Source organism: Scylla paramamosain, chromosome 8, assembly GCF_035594125.1.
Source record: "Scylla paramamosain isolate STU-SP2022 chromosome 8, ASM3559412v1, whole genome shotgun sequence".
NCBI lineage: Eukaryota > Metazoa > Arthropoda > Malacostraca > Decapoda > Portunidae > Scylla > Scylla paramamosain.
The window spans coordinates 29392040-29404154 of NC_087158.1; the positions used below are offsets into that span (position 1 = coordinate 29392040).

The 12115-nt window shown below is 40.7% G+C and overlaps 1 long non-coding RNA gene across 1 annotated transcript in view; it reads right to left on the minus strand.

Moving 5' to 3' along the window:
- Positions 1-4107, minus strand: part of LOC135102611 (uncharacterized) — a 5108-nt gene extending 1001 nt beyond the window's left edge. The window contains exons 1-2 of the long non-coding RNA XR_010269705.1: positions 3937-4107; positions 1-352 (exon numbers count right to left, since the gene is read on the minus strand). This is a non-coding gene — a long non-coding RNA (uncharacterized LOC135102611). The remainder of the gene's footprint in view (positions 353-3936) is intronic.
- Positions 4108-12115: the final 8008 nt, after the last annotated feature.

The following is a 12115-nucleotide window of genomic DNA, read 5'->3' on the forward strand; positions in this document are numbered from 1 at the left end:
CTTATCTAACTCGGGATCTTTCTTCATCCAATGTAGAGCAAGCCACTGTGTATGTCTCTCTAATGACTCATCATCTTCTGAATGGGGCCTTGGTGGAAGGTAAGCCTTTACTCCATACATCAGTGGACACGTAGTCTCTTTTGGCGCTATGCAAGGGATCTTCTTTTTCCTTGACGTCACCTCAGTCACTGAGGAATCCTGCCTCTTTCTTGAATTCTGAAACTTGCGCTGGATGCGCAATTTCCATTGCAGCTGCAATTCATGCTCCTCGAGATCACTGCTTCTCAGGATGGCAGGAAATGACGTCAAAACAGCATTTGCCATATTCATATACTGTTCTGATGTTGGATAGCTGAAATATGATAATGATAATAATAATAACAATAATAATAATAATAATAATAATAATAATAATAATAATAATAATAATAATAATAATAATAATAATAACATATTATTAATAATAATGTCACAATACCTTGATATGTAATAATGATGATAACAATAATAATGATAATATCAATCTAGCTAACTATATAGATGGCTTAACTCCTTTTATTATATTATTATCATTATTATCATTATTATTATTATTATTACTATTGTTCTTCTTCTTCTTAACAATCACCTAATTGTGCTTTTGTCCCAGTGAAATTGGCAGATAGTGGGTACACTATCTGAATAGTACACTCAAAGGTGGCTTCACACCTATCAGTGCTGTATTAGTATCGGATAGGTTTAGTGTCCGTGATATCCATGTCGCTTTTGTGACGTCTATGCACACATATCCTTTCAGACGTGGAGTTGGCTATGATTGTCATAATTCTTGATGAAGAGCATGATGCTTGCTTAACAAAAAATAAAGAAAAGAAAAGTGGGTACATGAAACGTGGAAGAAAAAGAGAAACTGAAGGAGATTTTGCTACTCTGTACGAGGAATTAATTAATGATGAAACAAAAATTTTCCAGTACTTAAGAATGTCCAAAAACTGTTTGATGACATTGCTCAGTGATGTGTGGTGTGGTGTGGTATGGTGTGGTGTGTTATGATGTCGTGTGGTGTGATGTGGTGTGTTGTGGTAAGTATAATGTATAATGTGATTAATTACATCAATTAAAAAGAGTATTTATCACCATTTCAATTTCTTCTATTTTATTTCAAACACTTGTCCGACATCTGTGAAAATTTTTAAAATACCAGTGACGACGATATTCCATTTCACGGAACGGAGACGTAACAATCACTTCAGTCAAAGCACAGTACTTCGCCGGACGTGTGTAAATGCTTCTGCTGAATTCCAAAATGATCAATTTTTTTTTTTTTACTAACACTGAAGCACTGAACAGCACGGAACGAATACTGCACTGATGTGTGTGAAACAACCTTAACCCGTATCCCTCTGGAGGCATATTCCCGAAGTCTGGTAATGTTTCGGCCCATTTACTCTTGTAGCGGTTAGGTTAGGTTAGATTAAGTTACGTATAGGTAATTTTGTGCAAGAATCTCAATGAGACTATTTTAGAGAGAATCCTACAGTTAGTTTTGGAGCTACAGCCTAGTGTCCATACAGGCTGGCAGATGACTCCTTCCAGACTTCAGGAACATGCATTCTGGCCCTTCACAAGAACTGACATCAGATTCTGGTATGAACACAGGCGGTGCATCCCATGTTCTTTTGTCCCTCTTCTCATTGCCTTCCCATTATATATATATATATATATATATATATATATATATATATATATATATATATATATATATATATATATATATATATATATATATATATATAACACTCAACATCCCTACATGCAACAAAACTTACCAAAACACACTCAAAATACACTCAAAACATCCAAAACACAACCAAAACACATCACAACACCCCAAAATACCCACTACACTCACAACCAAATATTGAATATTCACTCAAAACACCCCGTAACATCTAAAAACATCCAAATAACCCACGCCAACCACGCTAAATTTATCCAAAACACACTCAAAGCACCCCAAAAACTCATCCAAACACACTCAAAAGATTTAAAACACCCAAAATACACTACAACACTCCAAAACTCATCAAACACACCCAAAACACATCAAAACATCCAAAACACACTTAAAGCACCACTCAACACCACAAACACGCCACAAACACACCCTTAAAGACCCAAAACTACTTGCACACAATCAAATACACCTTAAAAGACCCGACACACACACCCAAACTCACCGAAACACTTAAAACAGAAAATAAACTCAAAACAAACTCACTACACCTCAATATACCCCCAAACACACCCATAACACACAAAAACATCCCACAATATACTCAAAACACCCCACACGACTCAAACCACTTACAATATAACTAAAAACATTATAAACCACATTTAAAACACCCAAAATTCACCCAAAACACAATGATAACAGCAAATATACACCCAAAACACACCTAAACAACACCAAAACACACTCTAAACACCCCACAACATTCCTACATACATCCTAAAGACATAAAACACCCAAAACACATCAAATATTACAAAGAACTGCAGCGCAGCAAGGAAAACTAAGCTAAATATTGTTTACCTGTTTTGCCTCCTCCTCCATTTCTTTTTATTTCTTCCTTCTCCTCTTTCATTTCTCTTATTTTCTTCCTTCTACTACAACTATCTACACGCCTGACTTTAGAAACAGCTTGAAACACTTGGAAAACACTGGAAATTACGGTAAATATTGAGGAGACACTGGAGGAGACCGAGTCCCGAATCCTTGATGACGTCACAGGCGAGGTGCCGGCGCCCCGCTGCCATACGTACGTAACGTATTTCATTTTGAAATTGACCCATAGAAAAAATGAAGCTAGGCTCGAATGCATTATATATTATGACTTGACAATTACATTAATTAATATTCACAATATCAAAACACCTCCAGTCTCAGTAGTTATAAAGAAATATTATGTGAAATATGGAAAAAGTGTTTGAAATTTTGACACCATTAAAAACACTGAAAAGTCCACCTATTCCACTTTACACTGGTAAAAAAACATTTTAAAAAATCTGAACTATTTTTTAAAATAATGCACACTTAGTTACAAGCTACAATAAAAAAATAAAGAAGCTAAAAAATGACAAAATCGCCACTTTCAACGGGACAATAAGCCTATTCAAATTCCACATACTTAACTCAACAGGAACGCAACATACTTTAAAAATCATAAACGATTTTTTAAAGCAATAAAATCTTCATTAAAGCCTCAAATAAAAAAGCCAAAAACCAGGCTGGGTAAATTTCACCGTACAAACTGCCCCTTATTTACATAAAAAACAACACCAAATTCAGCACATTTACTTAACTGAAGCAAGAAAAACACTTCAAAAGCAACGAAATATTTTTAGAAACCATAAAATCTTACTATACAAGCCAAATAAATTAATTCAGAAAAATAAAAAAAAATATTGGAACCAACAAGCCGGAACAGGTGCCAGTTCATCATGGCGGCCCTCGGCGGCCCTCGGCAGCGACCTCAGTGGGGGAGCCGGCGGCCATGTTGCCTTATTTATTCCTATATAACACCAAAACCAGGCAATGACGGATATATCTGACCAGCGGATATGAAGGCTAGACATGTGGATCCATCTTGTGATATGTTAGGCTTACAATAAGTGAGAGACGAGGTAAATAATGGCTAATAACACAGCTGACGGCTTGTTTACATATTGGCGAACATTAAATATTTGAATAAATTTCCAACTCTTTCCAGACTCAGACGTAAACAAAACCTAAATATAAATATTTAACCCCTAAAAAAACTAAATAACGAGTAATGAATCCTAAATAAACGAATACAAGACACTACAGGGAGGATTAGGGTGTTGTGAAGGCAGTAAGGCTGACTGAGGAGAGACTGGCCCCGCTGGACTCACCTTACGTACTCGTGCCTCTCTGGTGATGCTTGACGGTGCTTGGTGCAGGAAGAAGGTGTCGGGAAGACGGAAACACTGGTTAATAGAGCGTGTAGGGCAAGATTGACTAGTGCTGACCAAAACACTGCAGCCAGCCAGCCGCTCGCCGTGGTAACTCCCCAGCGCCACCTGTCACTGATCCTACACCCACCCACCCGCACCCACCCACACACACACACACACAAAAGTTGACATGCTATCAAATAATATGTCAAATAATATAAATATCCTCACTTCCTGACTCTCCTTTCCCCACTCCACCCCCGATAAGTGATTATGAACGCAATTTTCACTCAGTGCGGCACCGTGTCACCGCAGCAAACACGAATTAAGGCAGAATAGGCTCAACTGAAATGCTCCTACTCTCTCTCTCTCTCTCTCTCTCTCTCTCTCTCCTCACGACTGTTTTTCAAAGCTATAAAGATGATTATCAGGGTTTTCAATGGTGTTTCTCCTGTTATTAATGTAGAAATGTTGTTAATCTGTCACTAAAATCGTAAAAATACCCTTGAAGACCTGTGCAACTACTGACAGAGAGAGAGAGAGAGAGAGAGAGAGAGAGAGAGAGAGAGAGAGAGAGAGAGAGAGAGAGAGAGAGAGAGAGAGAGAGAGAGAGAGAACTAGCAATAACACTCACACACACATACACACACCAGTGCATTTATAAACCTTCAAATTTCCCGCACTTTTTCAATGCCTAGGAAGGAGGGAGCGCGAGAGGTAAGACGAGATATCCTACAAAGCCTAACATTTTCCCAAATATTACAGGACGGAGGGCAGATTTATGTTTTACTGACGTTCTACAAAAAGTAAATAACTAAATTACCATCGAACAAAGAAACAAAGGACAAAACATAAATAATCAATAGAAAAAATATTAAAACAGAAGAAAAACAGCCACCAAAGAAATAAACTAACAGGAATGTCACGTACAGATGTGTGTGTGTGTGCATGAAGCCACTGACTCAAGGAGATAAAGAGGAGAGGATAACATTAAGAAAAGAGGAGGAGGAGGAGGAAGAGGAGGAGGATAAAGGTTAGAGGGAAGGGCGGAAGGAAGGAAGAGGGTTATAGAGTTCGATGAGGGAGCTTAATTAATCTGTAAGGGAAAGGAAGGGAAGATGATTTTAGGTTAAGGAAGAACGATCACAACACACAGAGAAGAGGAAGGGATGGTCACGGTGTGTGTGTGTGTGTGTGTGTGTGTGTACAGTGGGATAAGGAAAAAGTTTAGGGATGGGAAGTAGTGATGGGGTTAGAGTGAGGCACGATGGGGAAAAGTGGATAAAAGAGGAATAGGTTATGGAGAAGGTTTTTCTCTTATCTTTCCGGTGAGATGATCTTCCTCTCCTCATCTCCCAGTGACCTCCCGTCCGGTTCTTCACACACACACACACACACACACACACACACACACACACACACGGTAACCATTAAGAATTAAGATGAATAAATCAAATAGTATCAAGTGGTTTTAGGATGGACTGTTTGCTTTTTGTGTGAGAAATATTTGCTCAAACAAATGTTATAATTACGATCTTTGAATACGTTTTCTTTGCTCATAGGTAAAGCTTTCTTCTCTTACTACTACTACTACTACTACTACTACTGATGCTGCTGGAACAACAATAACGATGACGATAATTCACACACACACAAACACACACACACACATACACACACACACACACACACACAGACGGTTTCACTACGCGTCCCAAAATTCATAAATAATCACGTAATAAAGTATTCCTTCATCCTGGTGGTCCTGAGAACCGCTAAGAGGATCATGGCTGGAACTCGGCGTCCCCCCTCCCGCCGCGGTGACCATGGCAACGCGCTCACTCACCCCTCCCCTACTCCGCCTCCTCCTCCTCCTCCTCCTCCTCCTCCTCCTCCTCTACAGGACCTGCCGATGGAGAGGCTGAGCTGGACCATTATTTCCTGTCTCCTCCGCGGCAGCTCAGTGAAGTTTAGAGAGAGCAGAACTAAGTAGAGACAGTAATCCGAGGCTAGGAAGAAGCTTTTGATCCCTCTTCCTCTTTCCCTCTCTCTCTCTCTCCTTCCTCTTCCTCCTCTTTCTCATTCAGTCTCTTTCTCTTCCTCCTCCTCCTCGTTCTAGTCCTCATTCTCGCTCTCGCCTCGTCAGTGCACGACATTCATGAGCTCGCCTATAAAAGGACAAATGCACGGCGTCCCTTCCTTCCTCGCTCGCTGATCGGAGTGCGTGATAAATATTTGCTTTTGGTCGCCTTTCATTCCGTGGGCGACGAAGCTGAGGCGGCGTGTGGTGTGCAGTGTGGTGGTGTATTGCTGAGCTTTCGTTGACTGCTAGCGGAAGGAACTGCGAGGCGAGGCGAGGCGGAGATGCTGTCAAAAGGAGGAAGGGGAAGGAAGGGGACGCCATGAGGAAGCCATGAAGGAGGGAAGAGCGAGGAAGGATGTTAGGTTATGGGATGGAAGGAAGGTATGATATAGAAGGATGGTGAAGGGAAGGGAGGTTGTGTCAAGAGAGGAAGAGAAGGTAAGAGTAGGGAAAAGTAAGGAGGAAGCCATGAAGGAGGAAAGAGAGAGGAAGGGCTTTAGATTATGGGATGGAATGAAGGTATGATATGGAAGGGACTGGAAGGAAAGGGAAATATGTATGAGAGGAGGAGAGGAAGAAGTGAAGGGAACGGGAAACTGTGACGAGGAGGAAGAGACAAGGGAAGGAAGACCTCAGCAGGAAGCTACCTATGGGATGGAAAGGAAGGATTGGTGGGGAGGGACAGGGGCGGATGGTTGAAGAATGTGTCTGGTCCCTTCTGCTGGAGTTCCCGTCAATAGTGATGAAGGAAGACAGGTAGAGTCCCATCGCGGCTTGTTCATCGTGGCGGTGGCGGTGATGGTGGTGGTGTCTACACTGAGTCCTGCGTGTCTCTGTCTGTGTACTTATTTGCCTCTCTGTCTGTCTGTCCGTCTTTGGGTATCTGTCTGCTGCACAGCTGTCTCTCTCTCATGCAGAAATTTCTCTCAGGTGAAAATAAACTGAATTAAAAAGCTGATGTTTCCTGAACCGACATCGCTCTTCTTAATACGCTTTAGTGTCATGTAAAGGTTCACCGAATATTTCTCAGCTTACACGGGATACTCAAGCTGAGGCGGCGGCGGCGGAATCAAGTTAACCTCTAAATGGAATCAGATCCTTACTGCTCTTGCTTTTATGTATTCAGTTACTGCCGAAAGAAAGAAAAGGAAAAGAATACACAGAAGGGGTCAGTGTCAGCAACAATGGGGAGAAAATTGCGCTCTCCTTACATAAAAGTATAAGTGTTTCCATAAGAAGTTTTTATCCTTTCTCCTATATTTTTTTGCCTTTGCCAAGCAGTGATGGAGGGAAGCGCGCGTTTTATCTTTTAACTTTATTTTTTTAGTTCGTTGCTCGCAGAGTGTTCATCAGCTAATGTTGGATGTGTTCGTATGTAGGTGTACACTTACGTAACCCTCTACAGCAACATTATCCGTTATTAAACTACTTCTCTTCTTTTACTGTTATTGCTGCTTTGTGTTCGCTGTGTTGCTGCTGCTGTTATTATTATTTTTATTATTATTACTATTATTGCTAGAATTTATCTGGGTACTGTCAGAGAGAGAGAGAGAGAGAGAGAGAGAGAGAGAGAGAGAGAGAGAGAGAGAGAGAGAGAGAGAAATATTTGTTTAGTTTTTCGCATCTGTCAGGGTTGCCGCCTCTGCCACCACCACCATCACCACTGCTACCACCACCACCACCACCACTACCACTACCACCGCCATCATCACTATCACCATCACCACCTCAGAAAAGAACAAACTGTACGGAAAAATATACTGTGCAAAATATCACAGCATTATTACTATCATTATTATTGCTATCATTTTTGCGTGGGGAAACAGATGCTTGACCATTTTCTGTTTTCGCCTGTGACTGACTGACTGACAAGTGGTTTGGGTCACAAGTGTCTCGAGCACCAAATGTCCTGAGGCCTAATTGCACTCAGGCCGATCTGTGTTGAGGACCATCTGAACTGAGGCGCGTATGACCTGAGCACCATCAAACAATGAGGAGTGTTTTTATTTTTACTTTCTCAGTTTCGTTTATAAGTGCAATATTATTTACTCACTATTACCCATCTCATCTCTCTCTCTCTCTCTCTCTCTCTCTCTCTCTCTCTCTCTCTCTCTCTCTCTCTCTCTCTCTCTCTCTCTCTCTCCGTTTCCTTTCCCTCTTTAACGTCGCGCCCTTTGACCTCTCCACTTTAACTCCCGCAGAAAGAACGAGGCAGACTTGCAAATCCCATAAAAGCGTATTTCAAAACGCACCCAAAGACAAATAAAGCCTTCACACACACACACACACACACACACACACACACACACACACACACACACACACAGTCAGAGAGAGAGAGAGAGAGAGAGAGAGAGAGAGAGAGAGAGAGAGAGAGAGAGAGAGAGAGAGAGAGAGAGAGGTTGCACACAATAAAAGGGTAGAAGTAATCCGGCACAGTAATAAAATCCATACATAAACTAAACACACTCAAACTCTTGCCACTCACGAGGAACCATTGCCGACGCCGTAAAAATCTTGTCACACGTTCTCTCCCCGACTAACATTTGCCATAAAACGACCCATAAGTCACGCTGGTCCGGGCGAGTACTTGAGCAAAGGGAAGGAAGGAGGGGATGGAGGAGATGAGGAAGGACAGTAAGTGAGTGAGGTAGTAGTATTATACAAGTCCTGTCATTCATGGCTCGGCACACACACACACACACACACACACACACACACAACCAGCTAATCGGCCACTCACACGCGTAGTTGTTGTAGTGGTGTGGTGGTAATAGTTGTGGTGGTAGTGGTGGTAGTAGTGGTGGTGGTAGTGGTGGTGGTGGTGGTAGAAGTAGTGATGGTAGTAGCGATTTTAGCAGTAGCGGTGGTGGTGATTGTAGCAGGAGTAGTGGTAGTGATTGTAGTAATGGTGGTAGTAGTAGTAGTAATAGTAGTAGTAGTTTAATGAAAAATGTACATGCAAATTCCAAATATATTAAAAAAAAACAGTAATCGAGGTTTTTAAAACAATAACAACGACAACAAGAACAAGAACAACAAGAACAATAATAATAATAACGATAATGATAATAATAATAATAATAATAATAATAATAATAATAATAATAATAATAATAATGGTAATAGTAATAACAACAACAAAAACAACAATAAACACTTACATACGTAAAAAGAAAAAGAAAACTAAACATTTGAAACACAAATTCTAAACACACACACACACACACACACACACACACACACACACACACACACACACACACACGAAAACCAAATCTCTCTTCATTCCTTTTTCTCCTCCTCTTCCTCCTCCTTCTCCTCCTCCTCCCACAACCACCCCACCTCCACCAAAAAAAAAAAAAAAAAGAAAAAGAAAAAGAAAACAGAAAGCCACCGAGGGAGACGCGACGCACGAAGCTAAAAGGAAACACTGAGGCAAAAATTCTTAAGTCCCAACGTCCATATGTGGTTCTATAATTCATCTTCACATCCTAACATTATTTATGGATGGGTACACTCCGCCACGTTATATTTTCACCAAGACTGAAAAAAAAGATAAGAAAAAAAGATCTGTATTTTTACACCGAATGAAGAAAAAGAAGGAAATATAATCGAATAAAAACAGAGAACAAAAAATATATATATATACAGGGGAAGAAAGAAGCAAAGAAAAGAGAATACTGTGAATAAAAAAAAGATAAGATGAAAAGCGTAAAAACAAACTGTACAGAAAGGAAGAAGGAAAGAGAATACCTTGAATAAGAAGACAATATAATAAAAGGGAATAAATAAAAAAAAAACTATACAGGGAAAGAAAGAAAAGAAAGAATAATCCCGTACAGTACATTAAGCTTGATATAAAAAAAAAGTAAAGAATAAATAAAAAAAAGGAGGAAATGAAGGAAATAAAAAAACTGGAAAGATGTACGAGTAAGCACCGTTTTTACTCTCCCTTTTTTTTTTTTTTCTTTTAAACTGAAGCTCTTTCGTTAAGATTCACTGATTTTTTTCTTCCTCTGCTAATGACCATAATAGTCTCTCTCTCTCTCTCTCTCTCTCTCTCTCTCTCTCTCTCTCTCTCTCTCTCTCTCTCTCTGTCGACTGATTACATATATATTAATTTATCTACCTATTCATCTATTCATTCATTTCTATAACTATTTATTTTTATGTATTTCCTGGAATGGGGGAATGATGCAATCTCTCTCTCTCTCTCTCTCTCTCTCTCTCTCTGCGTCACTATACGAGAGACACATAGTTAGTTACTACATCATAAAACAAAAGTCATCCATACAAAGTAAAAGAAAGATATCTTTATCTCTACGGTCACTGCTCTTACTGCTCACTTCAGTCATCATCATCATCATCATCATCATCATCATCATCATAATCATCATCATCATCATTATCATCATTATTGTTTCCTTCTTTTTACTTTTACTTTCTTCATCCTCTTTCTTCTGAGCTTTATTTTCCTTCTTCATCGTAAGCTTCTTCCTTTCTTCTCCTCCTCCTCCTCTTTCTCTTCGTTCTCTATCAGATTGTCCTTTTTCAGAATATAAAAAAAAAATATTGAATCAGAGAGAGAGAGAGAGAGAGAGAGAGAGAGAGAGAGAGAGAGAGAGAGAGAGAGAGAGAGAGAGAGAGAAAGGGAAACTCATGCGGAAACGACAATACTAATAACTCTCTCTCTCTCTCTCTCTCTCTCTCTCTCTCTCTCTCTCTCTCTCTCTCTCTCTCTCTCTCTCTCTCACGTCCATGCAAACAGGAAAAAATACATATCAGTGCATGACAAGGACACGGAAACCTGAACTCTATCGCTGTGGCTGAGTGTGGCAGGTGGTGGTGGTGGCGCTGGTGGTGGCGCTGGTGGTGGTAGTGGTGAAGTGGAAGTGGCAGCGGCGTCCGATGGTAATGATGGGCAATCTCTCTCTCTCTCTCTCTCTCTCTCTCTCTCTCTGAATACGAGTTGCATGTTCTGTAATGGATTTTTTCGAGTGTGGATGATGGATGACAGGGTGGAGCAGGAGGAGGAGGAAGAGGAGGAGGAGGAGGAGGAAGTCAAGCGGGGAAGGATGTAAAAGAGAAAGAAGAGGATAAACAAGGACGATGAGATGGAGAGAAAAACGTGAACGGAAAGGAAGTGAAGAAGATGAACAAGGAAAAAAAAAAATCAAACGAGGAGAAGGAAGAGGAAGAAGTTGAGGAGGAGAAGGAAGAGGAAGAAGTCGAGGAGGAGAAGGAAGCAGAAGAAGTCGAGGAGGAGAAGGAAGCGGAAGAAGTCGAGAAGGAGAAGGAAGAGGAAGAAGTCGAGGAGGAGAAGGAAGCAGAAGAAGTCGAGGAGGAGAAGGAAGCGGAAGAAGTCGAGGAGGAGAAGGAAGAGGAAGAGTCGAGGAGGAGAAGGAAGAGGAAGAGGCTGAGGAAGGGAACACGGAGGAAAAGACAGGAGAAAAGAAACGAAGAGAGAAAGAGAAAGAAAATTAACACGAATATTATGATACATTTCCATTCCCTTTAAGAAAAATTCGTGCATTCGCTTCTTCAACATCCTTCAAAGCCGCCGCTGATGCTGCCGCTCGCCGGGACAAGCAGAGAAAAATATCCCGATTCTGCGACCGTGCATTAGTTTACGGGAAAAGTGAGGGATTGTTATGAGGAGAATGATGTCCCTCGAGCGTTGTGCAAGTCGAGAGCCCGAGTCCAAAGACGGAAAAAGAGGCGGTACAAAAATGAAGACACAGAGAGAGAGAGAGAGAGAGAGAGAGAGAGAGAGAGAGAGAGAGAGAGAGAGAGAGAGAGAGAGAGAGAGAGAGAGATACAGAGACAGCTGGGGTGTTTGAACAGCACAACAAAAGCTAAGAGTTCACGTAGGAATGAAAAGAAAAATAACATACGTACAAACTAAACTGAGTAGATCAAGGTTGGATAGATTGTACAAAGAAGTCAAGAGGTAGTCAAAAAAAAAAAAAAAAAAAACACTCGGGGGATTGACAAGAACAGATCAAATGTCATAAGAACAAAAAGAGAAACCACAAGTGACGGGAGTCCGAC